The following is a 12,741-nucleotide window of genomic DNA, read 5'->3' as shown; positions in this document are numbered from 1 at the left end:
CAAAAGGTAATGTAAACAGTAATTTAATTTCTCATCTCATTGAGAAATCCAGTCTTACACTTCTTAAATGAAAACTGCAATGTAATACAGAGATATTCAAACTATACAATTCCAAAGAAGAGTAGGTCACTATAAAGAAAATTAATTGGCATAAATATTATTTGCCAAATCCTGTTGGCTTTACTCACACATAACCTTTGTTCTCACAAGTAGTCTCCTTGACCTCAGTAGGATTGCAGGATGCGCCATTTGTCTCTATTCCAGGGCAGCCCAGAGTGTGGGGCAAGTGGGGCAATTTGCCCCAGGTCCCGCAGGGGCCCCCATGAGAGTTTTTTTGAGGCCCCTGGAGCAGGGTCCTTCACTTGCTCTGCGGGCCCCAGAAAACTATTGAGGGGCCCGGGCCCCCAGAGCTTCTTACACTCCGGGTCTTCAGTGGCAATTTGGTATCGGGCGGGTCCTTTTACTCCAGGACCCACCGCCAAAGTGCCAGGTCTTTGTGGCAATTCGGCGTTGGGGGGGGATCCTTCCGCTCCTGGATCCGCTGCCAAAGTGCCTAGAAGACCCACGGCAGGGGGTCCTTCCGCCCCAAGACCCGCCGCCAAAGTGCCAGGTCTTCGGTGGCAATTTGGCGTCGGAGGCCCCCCGCAGCCAAAGACCCCAGGCCCCCTGAATCCTCTGGGCATCCCTGCTCTACTCAAGGCAAAACTTTCAATCAAGTCAAAGAGTGAATTGTTTGAATATGGGGCCAGATTCTGGCCTTCACTAAATTTGCATTTCTGGCACAGTTCAAAGCAAAGCAGACTTAAAGCTGGCTTAAGTAGCTAGTGGAGGATTTCCTTAATGTGAGGGGAAGCCTTGAGTGGTATAGGGCTGGCTACATCAGCCCTACACCACCCTGCTTGTAGCCTTAAGTATAAGAGTTGTGTCAGGTGCAGGGTCTGAGGTCAATGGGATTTGAGGAAAGATCCCTCACAGCATCTTGCAGGATCAGCCTCCAAAGAAGCAAGGATCACATAGCAAACCAGCCCTGTTTACTAAATGGTGGCAGATATGTCTGAATGCTATATTCTTAGCTCTTCAAACAGATACCAGATCTTTGCAGTTTTCTTGTAAAGGTAAGTTTGATTCCAGAGTTTATCAAATGGTACAGTAAGTATAAGAGATTGTTTTGTTTTTAAAGTAAAATAGCTTTGTTTTATGATAAAATGTCTTGTTATTGTAAACAGTCCAGAAACTTAATCTGAATTCCTTTGTATTGTGACTCAATGGCCTAGCATCGTAATCAGTATAAGGAGCTGAGGGATGTGTGTCACAAGGGCAAAGAATAAAAACATTTGCAAGACTTAAATTATCTCTTTTTATGTCTAGATTTGCCAGCCTTACTTTAAGAGGGGCATCATGAGTGGAGCAAGAGACAACAGATCTGGGTTCTGGCCATAACTCTCCAATTGATCTGCTGTGTGTGCTTGGTCAAGACACTAGCTAGAATCAAACCTGAGTCAGGGGAGTGTGTGGCAGGGGTGAATTGTCCCAGGACCTGGGTAGAAACCGACTGATTGTGAGAGTCGCAATCTGGTTCCTGCTTCTCCTTTGCTTCAACAGGGAAGTAATTTGGGCCAGCCCTTTGCTGGTGCTGCTTATTTATCTCTCTGTGCTGGCTCTGCTGTGCTGGTTGGTGCATCGTGGGGGGCAAGGCATAAACTCTGACCACTCTCTGACCACCTTTACCTTTGCTCACCTTCAGTGGCAGCAGGTTTGTATAATTTTTGGTGGTGCCCAGAATGGGTCCAAGTCCTGTACCTCTCCCCCACCACACCTGCCTTGTAAGCAGATATATATTTTTTAAAATAATGTAAAAATGGACTGGAAACAGTAAGCATTTCACAATTTCCCTATATTGCACAATATCACTATCATAAGAAAAAAATATTTAACTAAGAATATCAGCTTTATTAATACTCTTTTGAATACAGAAACAGCCAAGCACTCTTGGATCAATAACCCTCAAAAGCAAATACCTTCTAAAATTAAAATAAAGTGTAGCCCCTTCTTTTGCAATATTCTTCAGGAGGCAGCAAATAGTGTTTTCAATGGAATTTAAAAGAATAATGAGGAACATTTTTCTGGGGGTTTTAAGGGTTTGTTTTTATAAAACTAATTTAGATAAAGTGGAGTTGTCACCGTACTAAGGGCTTGTCCACATTGGGGTTTCACACGGAGATAAACTGTGCTAGCACAAGTCAGGGTTAACTGGGCCTGGATTGTCTACACTCGGGACTTGCACAAATGCAGCTATGGTTGTGTAAAATAACTCAGTGCAGACAAGGCCTACAAGTCAGACAGTCTAGCATCCACAGCAATGCACAACTAAGAACCTCTTATAAAGAACAAAGGAAAGAAATGCCAACTCCTACGCAAATGTAAGTGGGGGAATGGTCCTGCTATTGTGGGGAACTTTCCTGGCTTCTGCACTGCCCCAGTGAAATGGGCTAGTGGAAGGATCTGAGTCCTCACTCCCACTTCCTTTACCCAGAGGCCTCCCAGAGTCCTCGAGGACTCCCCTTCCACTCTCCTGTCTTGCAGAGTGCTTGTAACCCCAACAAGGCTGGGCCCAGGATTCCTGGGGGGCTCAATCCCCAGCCTTGCTATGGTCACCTAGGACAGGGGCTAGGCCAGAGGTGGCCAAACTTTTTGGGCAGAGGGCCACATCTGGGTGGGGAAATTGTATGCAGGGCTGGGGCAGGGGATTGGGGTACAGGAGGGAGTGTGGGGTGTGGGAGGGGGCTTAGGGCAGGGGGTTGGAGTGCACGGGGTGCAGGGAGCAGCAGGGAGCTCAGGGCAGAGGGTTGGGGTGAAGGAGAGGTGCAGGGTGTATGAAGGGGCTCAGGGCAGGGAGTTAGGGTGCAGGAGGAATACAAGGTGCAGACAGGGGCTTAGGGCAGGGATTTGGGGGGCGGGGCGCAGGAGGGACACAAGCCCCGGTCCGGCACCGCTTACCTAAAGCAGCTCCGTGGTAGCAGCAACGCACACTGGGGCCAGGGCAGACTCCCTGCACGCCTGCCCTGGCCCTGCTCCAGAAAGTGTTGCAGCCCCTCGGGGAGTGGAGGGTTCGGCGTATGCTGCCCTTGCCACGCCTCCAGGTACCTCCCCCAAAGCTCCCATTGGCCAGGGTTCCCCATTCCCGGACCATGGGAGCCTTGGGGGGTGGTGCCTGGAGGCAAGGACCACGCACATGGAGCCCTCTGCCCCCCTACACACACCCAAGGGCTGCTTCTGAGAGCAGTGCGGACCCCACGGCACCATGGGGGGGCAATCCCATGGGCTGGATCCAAAGCCCTGAGGGGCTGGATCCGGCCCGCAGGCCGTAGTTTACCCACCCCTGGGCGAGGGCGTCTCCACTCCGGGGTACTCTCTCTGCACTGGACACTTCCCTGACTCACTTGATCATTACATACAATTTAAAGCAAATACAATTTATTTAATCAGCAATTAATTAAAAAAATTAATTAAAGGAAAACATCACCTGCTCTGTGGCAGGGGACATTACAAACATGTCTCTGGAATGTCAGGGCAGTTCACGGTCTGTTTCTTGCAGGTCCCAGGCCTCCTGCTCAGGCCCTGGCTGTGCTGCAGGGATGCTGTGGTTAGACACTTGTTCTGGTGGTGGCCACACACCTCCGGGCTTTGGGTGGTGGGACTCTTCTTCCCAGAGTCAGCCCCCCATCAAGTTAAGATCGCCCTCCCAGTCTGGCCTGCAAGGACCCTTGGCTGGGAGTGTCTTTCTGCGCTGGTCCTTTTGCCCAGGGTTCCCCCTTGACTGGCCCCAGTTGCTCACCACACCCAACCCCAGACTGCTCCAGCCAGCCCCAGCTCCACTGTTCTAGCTCTGGCTCCCTCTGCTCAGCGCTGCTGCTCTGCCTCCAGCCTGCTGGGCTGCTTCTCTGGCTCCTCTCGCTCTGTGGTTGCAGTCCTGCTCCCAGCACAGGTCTGCTCTCTGGGCTGCTTCTGTAACTCTGCTCCCAGCTCTGGCCTGCTTCCTAGACTGCTTCTCTGGTCACTTTGGATCTGGCACAGCTCTGCTCCCCAGCTCAGCTCAGTCCCCTGCTTTCTCCTTGGCTCGGCCCCCACTCTGTCTGATCCAGGCAATTCCAGCTCAGATGGAGGATGGGACCCCCCTGGCCTCCTGACTCCCTGATTAGCCTGCCCAGTCTCAGGGTCCTGATTTCCCATCAACCCTTCCCCTTTTTTTTAGTACTGGGAGCTAGCCAACCAAAACTGCCTCCACTGAATGTTAATAAGGGGACAACAGTCCCCATTACACAAAGAATGGGGCTGGGGATGAGGGGTTCATGGTGCAGGAGGGGTTTCAGGGATGGGGCAGAGGGTTGGGGTGTGGGGCAGTGAGGGCTCTGGGTGGGAGTGCAGGCTGTGGGGCTGGAGATGAGGGGTTTGGGGTGTGGGAGGGCCTCAGGGCTAGGGGAGAGGGTTGGGGTGCAGGGGTGAAGGCTGTGGGTGGGGTGGGGTGAGGGGTACACTGCAGGAGGGGGCTCAGGGCTGGGGCAGAGGTTTTGGGTCGGGGTGAGTGAGGGCTCTGGCTGGGGGTGCAGGGTTTGGGGTGGGGCTGGGCTGGGGATGAGGAGTTCAAACTTTGGGGTGCAGCAGGCAGGCTGCCCCAGGGCTGGGGCCAGAGAGGAGGACCCCCCAGCCCTCTCCCCACCAGCAGCAGTGAGTTCCAGGGGAGGGCTCCCCTCCCCGCCCTTCTGCCATGACACACTCAAGCCCCAAGATGCTGCCAGGAGGTCTCGCAGTTGCCTGGTGGGGTGGGGTGGGGCTTCCATGCCCTCCTTTCCTGCCGCTGCCACCGCCACTCCCTTAGCAGCGGCGCAGGCCACAGGTGAGGCAGGGTCCAGGGACGCTTGGGGGAGGCACGCAATGGAGCAGGCAGGGCTGGGGGAGAGATCTAGCCCCAAACATTGGTGGAGCCAGGCCCCCAGGGCCCTGAATTTGCTGGAGCACAGGCACCACAGGCTCATACAACTCACTGCCCCTGCTCACCCTCTCTGCCCATCAGTGTCGGAAGGTAAATAACAGCTGGGCACCAGCTTCCCTCCCATTGCACAGACTCTGGTGAGGCAGGTAGCCCAATCAGGGAAACAAAAAGGTTCCTTATGCCCCCTTATTCCTCTGAATGTGTGTATAGCCCAATGCATGACTGAGCCATTCACCTTTCAGTGCCTCTGTGTCCTCCCCTGTAACATGGGAATAGTGATACCTACCTTGTGACAGTGCTTAGAGCTCTTTGGATGAAAGATGCATTAGAGGCAGAAAGTTTTGTTTATGGGAGATGAATATTTCTAAAGAAAGGAGGTAAGAGATGGAAATGAACCAAGTGTGGAGAAAACAAACCTGAAGGAGGTGCCAGTACGTGGAATGTACCTAGATAGTTTGGGTTCGTTGAGATCCCCAAAGAGCGGGCTCACTGACATGCCCACAAAGTATCCTGGCCTTGTTACTAGATTTTCCCGTTACTTTGGGGTACACTCATTTATTAGGGTTACTCTTCTGGGGGGGCGGGTTTCTGTAATTCTATCAATGTACTGCTTGTGTCACATGTGTTTTCATATGGAGCTCTACTTCTCCCTTCTGCAAGTCCCCTCCCAATGGAGCTATCCTGCAGGATCTAAGTTCCCTAGGACTGGGTTCCTCCAGAGGGAGAGAGAGAAAAAAACACACACACACACACACACACACTGAGTGGGCGGGCTGGGCCAAGCAGCACTTTCATGCTGTCACCCTTATATGCTAACAGATTGAACACGTTCCTATCCCCACTTTCACATTACAATTGTACTGGTAGTAACCCACTTGCTGAGCAAACCCCACAGAATTTTTGGGTGCTACAGGGATCTTTAGCTTAAGTAAAAGAAGCATTGCTGCAGAGTAAATGGGGAAGCTAGAAACACAAAAGAGTAAAGTTCAGAGAGAGAAGCAACCAGTTTAACCATAAAAGTTATTTATTGAATAATAGTGATAACTACACAAGGAGGGCTAAACAAACATAGATACATTATTAAAGGTTAATACCTGAGGTAGAAAAGAAAACAAAGAGAGGGAGGGATCTCACCCACTCCATGAGGCTTATACTGGTTGGAGTTCCCAAGTGACGGTGATAGCTCAGGGTCCTGAGTGTTGGAGACAGGCAGAGCCCCCAGAATGATCAGTCAGGAGATGGAATCTCAGTGAAACTGATGCAGCGTTTGGGTGCATGCATCAGAACACTTACTTGAACATAGAGGTTTTTGTAGAGAAACAACAGTGGTTCAAGGGAGAATACTAGATTTGTTTATGGGTAAACCGATGACTCAAGGGTTTTCTTTAGGCTCTAGACAATAGGAGCTGATCACTCTTGGCTATGGGTGGTGTGTTTTTTTCCAGGGAGTCCACAATGCAATTAAGCTACTTCAGTATTTTAGATATCAGTTGAGGATTCATTACTAGAATTGGTCTGGTAACTGCTAAGCTTTTTGTGTGCAGGCATAGGTTCATTAACATCCAGAGCAGAGTTCCCTCATGATGCAGTGCTTCCCTGCTTTTCTGGTCCCAGAGTTCAGTGCAGTTCTCTGTTCTGTATGCTAATTGAGATGTCTCCCTGTCCCATCTTTCATGCAGATGAGGCTAGGGGAGTTGTCTCTGTTCTCCATTCTATATGCTAATGGAGATGTCTTAATCTTGTCACCCTTGTCGGGAGGGGTCTAGGTGTATCTCCCAATGCCCTTCACTGCTCTCTGCAAGCCTTTTCTCTGACTGATTTTGGTTCAAGCAGAGACTGGTGGGGGTGTGTCTTTCATGAGTCAGACAGGCTGGATACTGCACCCTGGTTCCCCAGGAACACAGAACTGACTGGTATCATAGCTGCCTTGTCATGCAGTTGTGCTTAGCTGAAAAGGCAGCCCTTGGAAGGAGATTTCTGTTCTCCAGTCTTACACCATTCTATTTTTAGTCACAATCATTGCAATGACGTTGAATAAACTTGTCAATGGTCTGACTGTTTTGGTCTTGAATACAACAAATTAATGCTGATAGCAAAGTGCTTTGACTACAGATAATTAACTGCACTTGGACTGTCATTACTTATGTCTGATTCATTTATTTCCTTGGGCCTAACCCCTTCGTACAAAGCCTACATAGCTGGAGAAGGAATCCTCCAAGCCCCCAAAGTCACATAGAAATTACACCAACCCAAGGCTGCTGTAAACTCCCACTACTATTGCGGAAGGGGATGACTGCTAACAAATCAGCATTGCTGCTAACAAATCCATTCCTCCTGCCAGGGCCGTCCTTAGGCATAGGCAACATAGGCAGCTGCGTAGGGCACCTGAAAATTTGGGGCACCACTGGGTCTTAGTATCCACCCCCTTGTTTTCCTATCCCTGTTCTGACCCTTCCTGCAGGCTCCCACAGATGGCTGCTCTAGCCTGGTGAGTCTTCCTTGGGAGGGAATCTAGTAGTTAAAAGTGAAAAAACCTCCAGCCTGCCAGACCTATTAGCACAACATTGAAACTGTTAAAGAGACATTCAAGGGGTAATAAAGCCATTTAACAGGCATTTGCCAACCCCAAGGTATATACTGACAGGTTTCAGAATGGTAGTCCTGTTAGTCTGTATCAGCAAAAACAAGGACTAGTCCTTGTGTCACCTCAAAGACTAACAAATTATTTGGGCATAAGCTTTTGTGGACTAGAACCCATTTCATCAGATGTCCACGAAAGCTTATGCCCAAATAAATTTTTATACTGTCAGTTTCTGACTTTACTGACAAAAACAGTTGTGCATTAATGTAATATTTACACAGAACATGTCAGTCTACAGGACCTTAGTTTAAAATTTGCTTTAAAAATATTTCATTAGTGAGCTGGTGAAGATTATAAAATCACATTTCTAAAAAATGCTTGCATAGAGTTTTAGAAGCACAATCATCTTTAGCCTTAAATGTGTGGATCTTCACACATAGTTTTTTAAATAAATCCTTCAAAAGACCTCCCTTATCTAAAATACACATTTTAATTACTATAGTTATAAAAAAAAAGTGCTTCCAAGTCTTCCTGTCCTTTCTGTCCATCCCTTCACCACCTCTCCCCCAACTCGCCACTGAAGAGAGCCCTTAAAGGGACAACAGTCCTTCCCTTCCAGATAGCTGGACAAAGAGTTCCCTTTCTTTACTTCTGACTATCCGACAAACTAGTTTTAAAAGAACCCTCCAGCAAAATCAGTACCTTAGTAAGACAAAATCCTTGTTATACCTAAAATCTTTGGAAACATATTTTTTTAAAGTTGGTGAAATTTCATAACCATGTCTCTTGTTATGGAGATCACACAAAGTAAATTACTGTTCCCTTTTTCTAAAAGCAATGAACATTGTTATGAACACACTAAATCTCTCTGATTAATTTAAAAGAATGTCTTTGTTTCAGTGAATTAAATATGTAGTAATCTGGAATGCTGGCTTAAGATTTGAGTACATTTAAAATATAAATTCAACTTAGAAATACTGATGAAGAAAATGTAAAACAGAGAAGAGCTGCATCATGTATTCCATTATATGTAATGTTGTATTCAGCAGGACAGCTGACTCACCCTTACTATGAAGTTTTTGCAAATAAATCTCTGACAAACTTCAGGGCATATCAAAAAACCTGTGACTGACATTTTTTATTCCCAAATTTTAGTGCTTTTAATTAGGTACTTTCTTCACGTCCATTCTGCATGAGAGAGAGTGCATGGAAGTCTCTGCAGGGAACTGTGACTCTCCGCCACCATGAGGCAGGCTGGGCATCTCAGGCCATGGCTACACTTACAGTTCTGCAGCCCTGGTAGTTACAGCTGTGTTCGTACAGCTGTGTAGGGCCAGCGCTGCAGTGTGGCCACACTGACAGCTACCAGCTGTGTAGGGCCAGCTCTGCAGTGTGGCCACATTTGCAGCATTTGCAGCGCTGTTGGGAGTGGTGCATTGTGGGCAGCTATCCCAGCATTCAAGTGGTTGCAGCGTGCTTTTCAAAAGAGGGGGGTGGGGTGGAATGTGACAGGGAGCGTGGGAGAGACAGAGAGATTGGATTTTTGGAGCTGACACTGTTCTCAGCTCCCTGCCTTGCAAGTTCTAAGGACTGGAAGACACACAGTGCCTACCTTCAATCATTTTAAAAGTTCTGACCCCTTCCCCCACCCCTCTCTCATTCACTAAATGCAAATTATGCACTCCTAAATAACCATCAGACCAGATAAGCATCTGCTCAACATGGACTTTCCCCTCCCCCTCTGCTGTGTGAGCATGATGTTTCTCTCTTCAAGCAAACAACTGTGAACATTCCAAAGTAATTCCCCTGCCTACCTCTGCTCGCTCAGCAAACAGGAGCTGTGTTTGTTTTTTAAATAAGCAGTTTGGCTGAACTCTGAGCTCCCCCTTTCTTCCGGTTTGTTGTGGACAGGAATTCTGCGATACCTCCTTATACCCCGGAGGTCAATAAAAGTGCTGGTGGGGTCCAAACTTGCTGACCAGTGCTGGATCACCAGCGCTGGAATCGCTACACCCTAGGCTCGACCAGGCTGCAACCCCCTCACCAGCGCTGCAACTCTCTAGCGTAGCCATGGCCTCATTATCCTTTGCTGTCAAGTCCCTCCTCCCCCTCCCCCACCAGGCTGTGAGCTTGGGCTGCCATCCGGCATAGGGGCACCAGTTTAATAATACTGCCTAGGGCCCCATAAATCCTAAGGACGGCCCTGCCTCCTGCTCCCTTCTCCCTTCTCTACACCTTAATGTGCAGGGATGTGAGGCTGGAATCCAGCATGCAGAGATGTGCACTTCCCTTATGGAGTCCAGAAATCCTGCTTCCACTCTCCAGCAGCAGAACCACTCTGGTTTCTTAACTTCTAGGAACCCTTGACTTTTGCTCAGAAGGCCTAATCCAAAATCCATTGAAGTCAGTGGAGGTTTTTCCATTGACTTTAATGGACTTTGGATTCGTCCCATAGATTGCTATAGAAATGTGGGAGTATCCCCACTGCAAAGCCCTTCCTGTGTTACTATATCCCATCTGTGCAGACTGAACTTTGCATCAATGATCTGTTCCCTATTACTGCTCTGGTGAGTTATTCAGTCACTCGTTACTTGTGAAAATGCTGCTATGTATTGTAGTCTGTGTTCCCCTGGGATTAACTAAGGCTAAACACTAGGAATATTTAAAAAATCCAAATGTTAAAAGGCGTTTTATTTTTCTGCATTGGCACTAATATAGACATTTATAGTAACATCATATACATTCTTGAATCAGCTACTTAGACATAGTGGGGGAAAGATACGGCCAAAATCTGTTATCCTGCACAAGGCCAGAATTAATGGAGTTTTCCGCAGGGGAGAGGATACTGGCCCCATGGGAGGGGGGACAACCCCAGCTGACTATTCATATTCACAGTGGTAGCTTTGATCTGGTTAAGTATAAATTTACAGGTATTAATCTACTGATCCTTAAGAGTAACCTCTTGATTTTAATATATGGCTCCAACAAAATCCATTATGGTTTTTGGGAACTATGCTTGAAAAACATGTCCAGATTATACAGTAGAGAGACAGTGGAGTAGTTCATACACCAGTGCAAAATGAATATAAAATGCCACCAAACTGACATTTGTCACTCCTGTCAGGGACTCTAACCCCGACGGCAAAGTTCGTTGTCTGACCGCGAGAGAGACAGGCAACACCAGCAAGGTCCGATCAAAAGCTCTTTATTGACAAGTGCACGCATCAATAGAGAGCAGCTCGTCTCCAGAGAGAACCAGCCCCCTCTTACATCTTAGTATAAGCCTATATAGACAGTTCCGTCGCGTCATAAATTATTCACTGGAGCAACCCACCCCCTTCTTCTAACAACTAGAAACTAGACACCTTTAGTATACAGGCATGCCTAAAGTTAGAGATGTAGGGGAGTTAAAAACAAACAAAGAACAAAACCAGGGAGTGAAAACAAGGAGGCTGCGAAACTAGGACTCTTATCAGTTCTTTGAAGGAGCTGCCCGAACACAGCACATCTGGTACTATGCCAGGAATGCAGCTTCTCTCTTATCTCACTTTTTCCCAGCGCTTGTGAGACATGCTGCTGCTTCTCAGTGTTTTCCACTCAGGGATTACCCACAAACCTCTGTTAGCCTGACTTTGGTCAGGTTGGCATACCTGGTTTTGTCTGCTATATCTTTATTCAGGCCTAACAATCCCCCCTTTGTCCCTAGAGGACCATAATGGGACTCTTGGGACACATATCCATTTAACAATTGTACGGGGGAGGCTAGTAAACCATGACCCAAGGTCTGAGTGGAGGTCTTTAAAACTAAAAGTGTGATCAAGAGATATAGCATGGAAAACAACAGCAACATTCTTAATAGCTTGTAAATCCTTGTCAATTAAGCCAGAGTGATTAACAGAAAAGCAACATTTTTCCCCGATGCGAGCACAAGCTTCTCCCTAATTTAGCATTCATAGCATTTAGCACACGTTTATTTTGCAAAGTTACTTTTGCTACTTCATCAGTCTTTCATTGCAACTTTTGGAAAGCGTCTATTAATGCATTAGCTGTTTTTTTAAGCTCTGCAGAAATATTTACAACTGCTCTCTTGAGCTTAGCCACCCACAATCCAGGAATGAATGCACGGACAAAAGAGCGGAATTCTGTTTGTCTGACAACTAAGGGATTGGGGCACTGACTATAAATCAGTTAGGTATACCAAGTGGTCTAATTTCCCAGATGTTTCGGTGAATAATCCAGTTTCATGTGCATCCTCCCCATGGACCCGTCAGGATTCGGTATGTGGAAGCCCACACCCCCCGGTCCAAATGCTTGGAAGGAGCACTGTAAATGTTTACACTTCCACCCAGAAAGTCTTTAGTATATCTTCATGACCACAGATCAGATGGTACTTCTGATGTTTCTGTAAGGGCAGTGGGCCAAGTTTGGTACTCAAGATTACTTCGAATGGCCATTAGCTGGTCATTCAGGAAATTCTGAATCTCCAAACATACTAGATCCCACTGCAATGCCTTCCCAGCCTCAGTGATATTTAATACCATCTCTCCTTGGTGTAGTACTATATTACATTTGTTATTTAACTATTTTAGGTACTTTTAAAAGGCATTGACATTAATAGCATAGGAGGGGGTTACATTATTAGTCACTGGAATGGTTTCAATACAGGTAAAATTTCCAGTGGCAGAACAAACTCTTCGGGTACTTGTTATTTAAAATCCAATACATGCTGAAGAATTTATCCAGAACACAGGGCACAGCCTGTAGAATAAACCCCAAAATCCAATCAATACCACATTCCCAAGCATGGGTCCCACAAATTTTTTCTGCCAGTGTACAATTCTTTGTTTCTTCACCAGGGTCAGTTCTTAATGTCCTTTCTAGTCAGGAATTCCTGGACTTTGGCAATTTTAGTGGAGTGAGTGTTTCTTCTTCTTTCCCAAAACCGTCGTGGTGCAGCATCATATAGGGCAGAGGTTACTAGCACATAACCCTGTAATGGCTTTGCTTTTTGTAGAAAAATTCAAAGGCACAATAGATCTGTCGGTGGACAAGGTGAGGTTACTAGCACGTCACTTTGTACTTTTTCCCTACTGTCCAGAAGACACAGTGGAGCTAGAAGGAGAAATAGGCTAATCATTAGTAGGAGAATTCTTCCGAGTTGGAGGGGTCT

This window comes from Gopherus evgoodei, chromosome 3 (assembly GCF_007399415.2).
Source record: "Gopherus evgoodei ecotype Sinaloan lineage chromosome 3, rGopEvg1_v1.p, whole genome shotgun sequence".
NCBI lineage: Eukaryota > Metazoa > Chordata > Testudines > Testudinidae > Gopherus > Gopherus evgoodei.
The sequence above is the reverse complement of the archived record's forward strand: the minus strand, read 5'-3'. Positions refer to the sequence as shown.